The 12,944-nt window shown below is 40.4% G+C and overlaps 1 protein-coding gene across 4 annotated transcripts in view; it reads right to left on the bottom strand.

The window, feature by feature from the left end:
- The window catches only part of KCNMA1 (potassium large conductance calcium-activated channel, subfamily M, alpha member 1), a 513,257-nt gene that overhangs the window by 499,824 nt on the left and 489 nt on the right, over positions 1-12,944 (bottom strand). The window lies entirely within an intron of this gene.

The following is a 12,944-nucleotide window of genomic DNA, read 5'->3' as shown; positions in this document are numbered from 1 at the left end:
AAAACTGTTTTGTGGGGTTTTTTCATGGCAATGGAGCAAGCATATTCAAGGTGTCTGCATATAGATAAAGTGAATACCATACACTGCATACTGACCTAGACAGATTCCCTCCTTCTTGTCATCAGCCTTCGTTCCCTCCACCATGTTATTTTTCTGTTCTTGCAAATTCCTCAACACACTACAGCTAAAATTTCATTTCATCCAAAATTAAGACTTTTTAAAAATTCCTTTTATTCTCTATTTATGTAAAAAATAAATCTTCAAGAAGGGAACGTAGTGTGGCACAGCAAGTTTTAACCACCTGTAGTTCTTTAAAAATAGTAACTGCTCTAATGGACTCGCAAACCGTGTTCCCTTCCTAAATCTAACAAATGGGGTGAGTGGATGTACATTAATGAAATCATCTGCTTATTTTGATCACTAGGTTGCTTTATATGGACTGGGGCAAACCAGTTCTTTCACAACCCTCCTCCTCTCCCGGCTTTCTCCTTATTATCTGCTTTCAGATCATAAGATGCATGAGGCAGAGGATCGCCCCTTTGTCAAAGCTGGTAATAGGATCTGGCATAACTAAGCCTGCAAAACCGTGCGGCCTCTGAATCCTACAATAATAAAAATAGTTCAGATAGACCTTTTAAGTTGCTAAGTCCCGTTTTGAAAACACAACGCTCCTTGTATAGAGTGGAATGTTTAAAACAATATCCTAGAGCCCTAGTAATGAATTATCCCACTTGCAGAAAATACTACAAAAACCACAAGCCTTCCATCCCTCTAAATGGAACTTAAATGGTACAGAAGCATTGACGCACAGTACGGGAATGAATTTTACTTCAAACGTATCAATATGGAATACAAACTGGCTTACAATGAGTGCTGCCACCTCTCCAAAGCCTGTCTCTAGAATGGATACACTGCATCTCTCCCGATATTACAACATTTTCATAAAGTTTTAGCTCCAAGTGCCACACATCTACACAAGAAGCTCAGGTTTTCACCTTCAGAAGTCTGGTGACATGCTTAAAGAGCGTCAACTCACTACGTAACCTAATCGGAAGCCTCAGGCCAGAAGAAAAATAGAAACAACCTATAATTAAAGTCTGAATAATGTAATGATTTTTTTTTTAAATACATTACAACAATGTAGCATTTTCTACAGGATCTGCACTGAATTAAACCAGTATTTTAATTTAAAATAAAAAATAAGAAATCAATTATTTTAAGAAAAGAATTATTTAATACTTAACATTATGTTCTTTTACATTATTAGAAATGAGCCCAAATAAACCAAAATAAGCTGATCGTGTAAAAGCAGACATCCAGGAACCAAAATCAGTTTAATTACAGGGGTGAAGAACCCTCTACTTTCACTGGTACTAATGGCCAAAACACTGCTACCGTCTTAAGACACATGATTTGTTCGGAGATTAAGTGAACTGTCATTTCCATCAGCTCTCAGAGCACGTTCTCATTTACCTATAACCGTTAGAGCCATCAATTTTAAAAGTCATGGGCACTGTGGTTTTTCTATAGGAGTTAGCCTACAATAGCCTACATTCACATACCATTTAAAATCCAGAGAGTATTTTACAAACCAACAGAAACGACAGTCTTACAGTCGCTGCCGAAAACAATCCATTCCCAGGACCAGAACTATTTGTCCCACGGCAAAGACAATTCAATCTGAGAAATACGGTTATGGAAAAAGCCCGCTTTTAAAATGGTTCCTCTACTTCTTGTTCATAAACATCTTCTACTGAGCTGAGAGAATATAAATACACGAGACACAGTCTTTAGAAGTCTGTTTATATTGCCAGAAGCTTTTCTAGAACTTGCACCTTTAATTGAAGCTATCATTACCTTTCTCTCCACTTCTAATAAATGTTTTGAAAATAAAAGCTCCGGAGCACAAGTCCTCAGTGATAGGAAAAGTACCAAGCTCCATCACCTGTCGTCTCAGCCTAGATCAAAAAGGCACAACTGCTTTAAACAGCCTGTCCCAAACCCCTTTTCCTCCCCCTCGGTCAGGACAAGTAATAATATCTTTATCCATACAGACTTCATACACTTGCCAAAATTCCCAGATTAAAAAAAAAAAAAAAAAAGAGGTAATTTTAGAATAGTTAGACTGAAATTAATCAATAGATCTGTCACAGCCCAACACCTGTAACATTTTAAGGCAGTAAGAGGCCATCCAAAGGCAGTGTCTTACCAGGATCTTTGCCAACCTGCTGGTTCACCGTCCCATCCTCAGCAGCCAGACCAGGGCAGCCTGCCGCGGCCAGCACGGCCGGGGCGCAAACAGAAAGCCCGCGAGCACAAGCTGAATGCTGAAGTCAGAGTTACGGCGTAATAAAAGAAAGAGCTCTCTGGAAGCACAATTGTAGAGAGCTGTACGGACATTGTACACTGTTTTTTTTTTTTTTAAAAAAAAAAAGAAAGAAAAAAGGGGGGGGGAGGAAAAACATCATCAAAACCAAAGGAAAATAAAGCCAGAAGCTTACCAAAAAGCTCATCTGGGATGTTCCCTAAAAACATGGCTAACTTCAGAAGGAGCAAGACAATAAGAGAGCACAAGAGCTCCACGCTCTCTGTACCTCAGCATTTACACCCTCAAGACTAATGGAGCCCAGCCGTGGGGACCGCAGCTCAGGTAGGTCAGGTGTGCTCCTGGAGCTCGGCTTCCTACAGAGTTTCACCTGAAGGGAATCCACTTAACCGCGCTGGAAAAGCTAGAGTTTACTTTCAAAAGCCCATTCCTCATCCAGCTAAAACGCTGGAAGTGAACAAAAGCATATTCACCAAAGGACATACTGAAATTAACGTTTAGCGCGCTAATAATGAAACCATCTCACTTTCAATCTTTTCAGTGTTCAACTTTTACCTATGAAATCCTTTCTGCTCAGTAAAAATGCCTGGAAACGCTTATGAGGGTTTAGGATCTGGAGCTGCTACCACCTGCCAGTCGCAGCCTGCCCTCAACACAGCTCAACAGGCCTCGCAGCGAGGCTCCTCTCAGGCTTTAAAGCTTGGATTTATTAGCACTGTCACACCATCACCTCAGCACGTTAAGTCCAGTCTTAGAAGACTAAATCAAAACTACTGCTGCCCCAAAAGACAACTTGCTCTGATGGATTAAATTTGTTTTTTAAAAAGTGGGAAGTGATGTAACTTAGCTTCGACAGGCATTAGGTCGGATCAGGTATGGTTTACACCACCTTCACTTCACACCAAGTCATGAAGTAGATGGAAACACTGAATAACGTGGCTCAGACACCTTCACAGAAATAATCATGCGATCAGGTATGCTCTAAACCAAATCTGTATTCCCCCGCTATCCCAAGAGCACACAGGCGCAGCACAGTGAAGCGCTGAACGACAGCCTGGAGCTCTACTCACCGTGATCCTTCCCCTCACCCTCCAACACCCCCACCCACACCCCTTAAATCAACTCGCTGTGGGACGCGACCCACCTCTTAACAAGACTCAGCAATACCCTGGCTGATCATTAGCGATGGATTTTAACAATTAGTAACTCAGCAGGTTTACTCTCTTACTGCACCCCATGCAAGTCTGGAGTCTTTTCCGTAGTACCCTTGAGCTGCTGCAGGCAGAAATGTCAGCGATTTCAAAACTGAATTTTCTATTTCTCTGGGTATAAAAAGCAAACAGACAAGCTTATGAAATTCTGGGTTTACTTTGTTGTTTAAAAAAATAAGTAAACATTTCACCCCAGAGGTTGAACCATTTTCCACCTCTACAAATTATGAGCATACGTTCTCTCATTCGACCACTCTTTAATGGGAAAGAAAGGTCTCTCAATAAAATTTCTGTTATGAATTGTAAGGACACATTTTATGTTTGTACACACCTGGCATAAGAGCAAGATTAAGATCTAGTCACTTTAAGCCGTTAGGATTTCTCACTGTAAAGAACACAAACCCAAAGACAAATAATTGCATGGACAGTCAATAAAGGCAAAAGTTTGTATACAGCTTTATTAGAGCAACTGTAGCCACAGAAATGATAACATGTTCTGATTACCCCCACAATTTCAATATGGGAGCATGAAAAATATATTTTCTAACTTACTTTTAATTGAAGTTATTTCTAAGAGCAATCAGCTTGAAATAAGTATTTTTGGTTAGGGGGTGTGTATCAACCTCTTAGGTAAAAGAAAATTAAAATTAGAGTATTAGGTGTTAGTGCAAGAGACACTGCTGCTTTAAAGAGCTTTAAAACAGTGTAACTCTACAAACACTGAAGTACCTTCTCCTATGTTTATATATACAGAGAAGAGAAGCAAGGGGATTAGGTAAACCCTACTCAAGTCCATAGTATGATGTGTAAGGTCAACATTAAAAAAAAATACTAGGTACCTGGATTTTAGCTGTTATGTTCATTGACGAACATCTAATTAAGGAAGACAGTTTTCAAGAGCAATAATACCTCTTTCTGAAACCATCTGAAATTATCACTGACTCTGAACTAAAACTCCTTATTCAGATGTTAAATAGAAATTTATTACTTCTATATAAATACAGGCAGAGTCAAAGCTCCACACTTTGGACAGCATTTTCCACTTTTAGTACATTAAAACTTTATTATATCCTAGGGACACATTCCAACAAAGCAACTAAAATTATTTTTGCAAATATCAAAACTGCGAAGTTTTTAGTGTTGTTTTCTTTTAGGAACAACAGATCTAAAATATGAATTCTGCTCTTCTGACTCATGAAAAGACACCACCATAACTTACACATATAAGGCAGAGTCAGAGGAGGAAAAGCAGCATTTAGTCAGGTAAAATTTTGTATGGCCTTAAACCAAAAACCAGACCCTCTCTCAACTGAAGACATCATTCCTTAAGGATATAATCCACGTCTCTCTAAAAAAAGCACAACATAACAAATGGTGATTATAACCTTAGCCTGCAGGCAGCAGAAAAATAACATTAGAAGACACAAGGAAACAAGTATGCATTATTGCCGAGAGCCTCAAGTGATATGAGAATAATGCGAACGTAAAACCAGCAGTCCGCTGTTTCCGATGCTGAAGGAATCAGAAGCCTTTGGATACAAATGTATTGGGAATAGAAGAAAACTAACACAAAAAGCTGGTAAAAACTTCCCGCGTAACAAAAACAATTTATCAGAAGCGTCCTCATGGGGAAAAATGTTTGCACCACACATAGACAGACCCTGCAATATTTTCTCCTAACTAGGCTGTTCTTGTGATTAAAGGGGAAAGGAAGAAAGAGGGGGTTTTCCTTCAGCCCTTAAAATCCAAGTAGTGTTTATCAGCTTCCTTACGAAACAATATTTACGGTACGATAACCTAGAAGATGTAAAAGCACCACGCGACATCTGCCTGTTGATCAGCACACTCACTGTCAAGAAAGCGATGTCAAATCACTTGTGGCCAAAGGATTCACCACGATACCCGAAAGCATCGCAAGTGCTCTACGCCAACCATGACCATTATAGGTCAAAGAAGCCAGTAACCTGTCTCAAGTCATTTCTGTCCAGCAGAATACCCATGCATATTCACAACTAAAATGAGTTTAACAGAGTTCATACTAGAAAAAAATTACAAGATGTTTAAACAAAGAATCACTCTAATATATTTCACTTTATTATTGTAATATTAAGGTCACCATTTCCAAATAGTTTTTTTAAAAAGACACATCTGTAATCATGTTTCCCCTATACTTAAAACAGAAAATGAATCCAACCCCAGTAGTTCTAGAGTTAATCTCATTAATAATAGCAAATAAGAGTGAGTCACCTTTTTAGTTTAACAAATAAGAGATAAACCATTACATAAAAATTTAAAAGATATCATGAAAAATGAATGAAATGTAACAAGAAAGAAAATGCCAAATATTTAGTCAGCATTTGCTTGGACAAAGGAGGACAAAACTGTATTATAAATTTATTCCTCGGTATCTAAAAAGCAATAAAAATGCAACACAGTAGACCTGTATCCAAGTTACAGCGACAAGCCACTCAAATCCTGGCCCAGTTGTTGTGTTATGCTACAATTGTTTATGAAGTTACAGTAATTCTCAACGCTCTTCTGGCCTGGTGATGAGAGTTGTCTTTTTTTTCTCCACTGTTACGTGAGCAGTTCTGGTATTTAAATTCGGTACCGAAGCTAAGGACATGCAAAGGGGATTTCCAGGACGCAGGGCTGTAGCTGCAAATGCGTCTCCATCCTGCAGGTGATCCATGGGGCGAGGGACCTTTGCCGGTTCCACTAAATGTGGACTTACCGCGGCTCTGAAAAAAAGAGCCAATATTTGCCGTTGCACATCAGCTTGCGGGAGAGATGCCGTGATAGGACACCGTCAGTAGTTCAAGCACCCAAATTTTGATTTCCAAGGGGGAGCTGGCAGAAGGTGTAAGTCTTAACTGGAATGGAAACATACCTTGTGTGATTTTTAAATATTATGTTTCTACTGTTGAAATCCCAGACATAATGGCCGCAAGCCAAGTAAATACACCTCGCTACAATAAACGAAAAAAGCTTTTAAAAGCTTAAAATGTTAACATAAGAATCACTTGAAAAAAAAAACCTGATTCATCTAGAACACTGTGAACATCTAGGCCTGAGTCCAAAATCACTGAAGTTATTAGGATGGCCTCCCTCTACTTCAACAGGCTTTGGACAACGCTCGCCGTTTCTGTAACTCTCAAACAGACAAATACATGCAATATATCATCTCAAAGCAAACTGAACTCAACACGTTCAGTGGCAGCGCATTCATTTAAACAGAGCCATGCATACTATATATGGGAATAAAGTGTTCCTCTCAAAGATGCACACCCGATGTATTCTCAGGCTATAAATACCATCAGGATTTCAAATGGGCCTTTCCTGACCAACACATCTCTGACAGCCGTGGAAGATAGGTATCTTGCTTTCCCATTTATTCATCCAGCTGTATTACTGGTAGAAGCGCTAACAAACTTCTACTGCACATCCACCTTCCCTTGTCACCCAAGACGACCTACGTGCCATAAAAAGAGTGCTCGCACTTACAGACCGTGAGGTCTAATCTGGAATTTGTGTATTTAGCCCCGTGGAAAAGTGGTCTAAATGCCAGCCTGGTCTTGTGATCTCACAGCGTTTTGCACTCGCTTCGCAGGCTGGGTGGAAGAGTCAGGCATTGCAGTCCTGCGAGGAGCAGGGAGTTGGACTCGATGATCCTTACAGGGCCCTTCCAACCTGAGATACTCTGTGATTCTAAGCCTTCAACCATGTAGCAGCATATGAACTCATTACAGAAACACAGCATTTTATGATAGCTTTTTAAAGTGCAGTCCCTTTCCTTTTGTCACTGAAATGATACGTGGGGGAGAAAAATATTTTTTAACCATTAACACCCACACATAAAGTTTCAGCAATCTTTCCCTCAGAAAACCTCCACAAGCTGTATTCGCTGTGTCCTTCTCAGGCTTCTGCTAATTCGATAATTTTCATACTCGTAAAATACATAATTTTACGCAATGTGACTAGGTATGTTTAATAGAACCGAAAGGATACCCCCGTCCCCTAATTACATCCAGAGTTATTTTATGTTTCCATTTCACCAGGTTCTCTGGAACTGCTGTCCTACAGTTTCACACTACAGAATGCCTAAGTGCTGCTGAACTACAGCCTGATCTTGCCGAGGAATTATTACCAGCCAACCCTGAAATTCACGTAAACTTTTGTCAATCTAAGTTGGATTCCACAGAATAGCGGAGCCAATCTCTGAAGGAACACTGACCATTGCTCTGTATTTTACCTGCTGGCTAGAGATTACTGCTTCTTTTTAAGGTTTGTCCCAGGAAGGACACTCAATGACTAAGAGTCACAATCCACTTTCTTGCAGTAGTACAGGACAGACATGGAACAGCATTGCTTTTTTAATTATAATCATTAGATCCTAAGTAGAGATTATACTTAGGACTAGCGCTCTTTAAATTTTCAGTGTTTCTATCTCTGGGGCTGTAAACTGCTCTCATTCTGCATTCAGAAATCCCACCGCATCAAAACTGGGTATATAGATCATTGTTATTTAAAAGCTTTTCGTTCCCTATCACAGGCATTTCTTCTGTTGAGCTAGACTGGAAAAAATTGTGCAATCTAATGGTTTCCAACCAGCATTTACAGATTTGCAAATGGGTGAGAGTTGCAGATTCCTTCTGAGCACAGATTTTCTCCTTAAATGTATGTGTTGCAAAGCCTTGAAAATAAGTATGATACTGCATCAAAATAACATTTCGGTCGTGATTGTTTGGTTTACAGCTTCAATCCTTGTCCATACATTTTCTTTTCTGCGTACATAACCAATTTTAGCATGAGTTTATAAAATCTGAAATCCATTACGAGCTCCAGAGAGCCGAGAGAGTCATCTTTTTCACAGCGCGGAGAACAGCAGCGCACGCCTCTCCGTATCGGTGCCTTTTTCACTTGTAGAACCACCATCTGCGAAGAGCTGCGAGTACCTTTTCTTTCAGTCCTTGACCTCTCCACCGTGTCCGTCTCCCCATTGGCAACCTGTCCGGTGGGACGCTCACGGAGTAATTACACGCAGAGCACCTGATAGCCATGAGACAGGAACGATGCAGTGCCTGGAGCCAAGCCACGCATGTGACTAACGAGCGAAATGCATTACAGTCCGCTGCTAATCCCTTGAGCCTTCCAGTTGTTCATACGCTTCTGCTCGGTACCTCTTTGAGAGAGTCAAGGTGAGGTTTCCACACACAGATTTAAATGAAGGGATCTCCTGCGTTACGTGTCCACGCGTGCCTTCTACTCTACTATCATACTTTTCCCACTATATAGTGCCCCGTTTTGAGTTTGTTTCTTTAATTTTATTTGGAGAGGAGGTTTATGCAGGCGTTGCTAGGAAAGCGGCAAACCTAGCTATACGAGAGCCGGTTTGGCAGAAATGCTGCTTCTTTTAGGGAAAACTGAAATTTTTCCAGTTGCCAATTTTCTCAGGCCTTAGAGGTCTGGGTGGAAATTCTTAACTTCTCAAAGAAGACTTCTGCAAATACGGTACTTCCAATAAAATGTCAATTTTTCTATTCAAAACAAATGGGAATGTTGATGGGTTTCTACTGACCAAATCTAGCACTGCATTTTTTATTAAACTTCCAAAATATGTAGACGAATATGAAGGAAGATTATTATGGCTTGTGACTTCAGGACAGCAACTGCCATCTATAATCATAATGTAATTTCATTTTACATGTATGTGAGTCCTAGGTTGGGGCAGGGGGAAAGCTCTTCTAAACACTGAAATCATTCCAACAGGACCATAGCGGTAAAGAAACATTCAAGGACAGGTTGGACGGGGCTCTGAGCAACCTGATCTAGTTGAAGATGTCCCTGCCCACGGCAGGGGGGTTGGACTAGATGACCTTTAGAGGTCCCTTCCAACCCAAACTATTCTATGACCCTATGATTCTAAGATACATTCTGCCTGCTAGAGCCTTGAAGGCGTAAGGTAGATAAGGGGTACCGCTCTTTGGGGAACCAAGGAGCAGTGACATAGGGTCCCGTATCACACTCCTCGAAAGGGTACAAATTTCACTTCATTCTGCACTGGCCAGCTTCAGGAGCCGGCTGTGCCCCAAACTTGTGCTTTCTCATTCCACTGCACCGCCTTCTCGGTTGAGAGTTTGTTCAAAGCCAAAGCGTAGCATCAGATAATGTCGGTAGACAATGCCCTTCAGGAGCACAGAAAATGCGGTAGCAGATCCATATGATCAAAAGAACTACAGAATGTATAATATGCATTTAGCCACTATGTGTAACTGTGTACTTCATCATGAATATTTATTTTATTTTTCTTATTCTTTCCAGAAACAAGAGCAACTAATGGTGTCAGAGTCCAGGGCACTGAATTTCAATCTCACATTCTACTTTTCATACTCAAACAGGAATGAGTTGGTCAAGGGACAAAGAAAAAGCAAAGAGAAGACGAGTTCTTTAACAATATCTAAGCATTCCTAAAAACGTAGATGTAAACACTGAGGAGAAAAACAGCATTTGTTAAGTCTCTGCAATACGACTGCAGCTACTTTTAGAAGAATTACCTCTAAAATGATATACCATATTAAATAAAGGAATACAAGGGCTTCGATTGCAATGACTCTCACATTACATGAAACACTGAAAACATAGGTCAAGGCTTACATTTTTCTTTTTGACAGATTTTAAAGAATGTCATCTCACAAAGCGAGTACAGAGCATCAAAATCCTAGAACTTCAGCAATCATTTTTAGTACATGATTAATATTGGTGTTCTATTCCTATACGATGACATAAATTGGATATGGAATTTTAAGAGGCAACGTTTATCACTCTGTTACCAGAAGTTTTCGTATTCTTGACTTACAGTATCTTGACTTTATCTCCAAGAAAGAAAAAAAACCTGTAGTGAAATTTCATACCAAAAAGTGTTAAACTGTTTTATCACGTTTTTAAATTCCAACCTTAAATTCAATGAGTTGAGGAGGGGGAAAAAAAAAAAAACCAAATACATTCTAAATCCTTCTATGCAGCCATTAAAAAGCGTTACATCCCAAAATCAAGTTGACAAATCTGAGGAATACAATGTTGTGCTTAGAATATAGCGGGGGGAAAAAAAAAGAAACTTTCTGCAGTTACTTGCAATAACATGGATGGACACGGGTGTTAGCACAGTAACTCTGTGAATTATTCACATATATATGTGAATTCAATAAGAAGCCACAGAAAGTAGACTTGAAAAAGATTTCTTTCAGCTCACTCGCTGGGACCCCTCTTTACGTAGATGGTGAGGCGATGTTGGATAACCCACCTCTGCTGCAGCCTGCGGAGCAGCAGAAGAGGCAGCGCAGGGAAGGAAAAGTCCTAACACGCAGAAAACTTCTTCAGCCCCGCAGTAGGAGGAGCTACTTCTTGTAAAATTGCTTTTGCTAGCAGGTCCGATATAGTCGACATAGCATATATATGCATTCACATTTTTCACCGGCAGCCTCGGCAGCCTTTCCCAAGTTACCATGCAGCACAAAGCATGTGTTTGATAACAGCAAAGTTTAAGACATTTCCAGTTGTTACTTCAGTCAGCCTTTATACCATAAATACTAAATACTAGAAAAGTGTTTTCCAATAACTAGTTACTCCTTACACACACAGAATTCCCTCCAATTCCCCGTTTTAGCATGTAAGAAATGCAGGATCAGTCCCTGAAAGTTCTTCTTCACCAGAGGCTTGAAAACCCTTGTAAGTGGAACAAATACAATCTAAAAAGAGACGTATATCTCCCCCTACCTGCGGAGTCCTTCATCCTCCTGCCCCAGGGAATGATATTCATGGACATAGCTACTTCAGGTCTCAAACATGAAACAAACTCCAATCTTGCAACCTGACTTAGCCACAGTATGTCAAATCATTCAGTCTGGAAGCGCTGGAACCCCTCGATGATACCTGTTATTTAGCGAGCTGATACACTTAGCCTAAGAGGTTTTAAAGACAATTTGGATATGCCTTTCTGTACCGGTTAAGAAATGAATGATCTGCTTTAACTGACTGTGTCCCAACAATGGACTATCAGACCAACAACACCCACGTAGATACTATGCGTAAGAAGACTGTGTACAAGTCTCTAACTTTCATTCTCTCAAGGAAAGAAGCACAAGGTGATAACCTGGAGGATTTTCTTTTTCATCAAGATCCCCGATAGCCCTTGCAGATTTGTCTCATCATGTGGAGAGGAAAATGCTAAATACACACAGAAGCAACTGAAGCTAAGTCTTAACTACCCACCCGTTCTTGAAAATCACCTTTTACTGGTGTAGAAAATGGTATTTTACAAGACACGCTTATTATCACAAAGTCATTTGAGCTTTGTCATCATACCTGGCTAACACCTCTCTGAGAAAGTTCAGGTTTGGTTTTGAGCGCAATAAAAAATGCCTATAGAGAAGTGATACTGCCTGATAGGTTTCACGAAGCTTAAGGCTGAGTTAAAAGCTTTTATTTATTCCTTATCTCTAGCAATCCCTTCTTCCATAGATAGGCCACGTTCACTGTAACTGTGCTACTTCCAACTGGAATGCGGAGGTTCGTTTAGGCAATCCGAACTGGACGCCCACCTCCCTGAACCCAAATACACAAACAAACAAGTAGCGTAACTTCTCACACTCTAACTTTGTTTCTGGTTTCCCTAAGTGTTAGATCCTTCGTACAGCCAGGTTATGCACTGTATCGAGTGCGTTTAGGGGGGAGGGAACAGGAGAAAGGGGAAGACAGCTCACTGTATGTCAAAGCAAGCCAGCAACCTAGCAACCATATATTAAAAGGTGTGTGTGTTTTTGTGGGTGTCTGTGTGCCAGGAATAACTGAAGCAGATATTATTCCATTTGTAATCCAAAAAATGTGAAAAGGGAAGGGGAGAAACTCCAGCTGCTGGTCTATTTTGGGGTCTGTCAAAATCCACTTTCACAAATACAGTCTTAACGCTTTCTATCCCATTTCTCTTAAGCAAAAATGAAAGTCTGGACCTGAGCAAGTTCTCAGCTTTGGTTTGAAAGAGACCCTTCAAACCAGGAGCTGACCTTACTTCATGTACTACGCTTTCTTCCGGCTGGTAATACGCAAAAATCAAAGGGGCAGAGAGGTTGCCTCAAAGATTTCGCACTTAGGTTAAAAGGATATTGAGACCTAGCCTGTCACTCACAAATGCACTAAATACCTCCAGACATCTACATTTAATTTATCAAACAGAAGCGTCAAAGGTTCTCGGGGAGTGGAACTACCTTTAAAAAGACTTGAGTGAGAAGTCGCCCTTTTTAAATTTTGCCAAAGTTTCTCATCCCGCAAGAGAATTGCGCGTTTAGATCAGCGAATAAACACTCCCACCCTGCCACCGTATGCGGTCCCGGGGGCGCGTATCAACTTCCGAG

This window comes from Pygoscelis adeliae, unplaced genomic scaffold, assembly GCF_000699105.1.
Source record: "Pygoscelis adeliae isolate BGI_AS28 unplaced genomic scaffold, ASM69910v1 Scaffold16, whole genome shotgun sequence".
Lineage (NCBI taxonomy): Eukaryota > Metazoa > Chordata > Aves > Sphenisciformes > Spheniscidae > Pygoscelis > Pygoscelis adeliae.
This window is presented reverse-complemented; position numbering and strand designations above follow the sequence as displayed.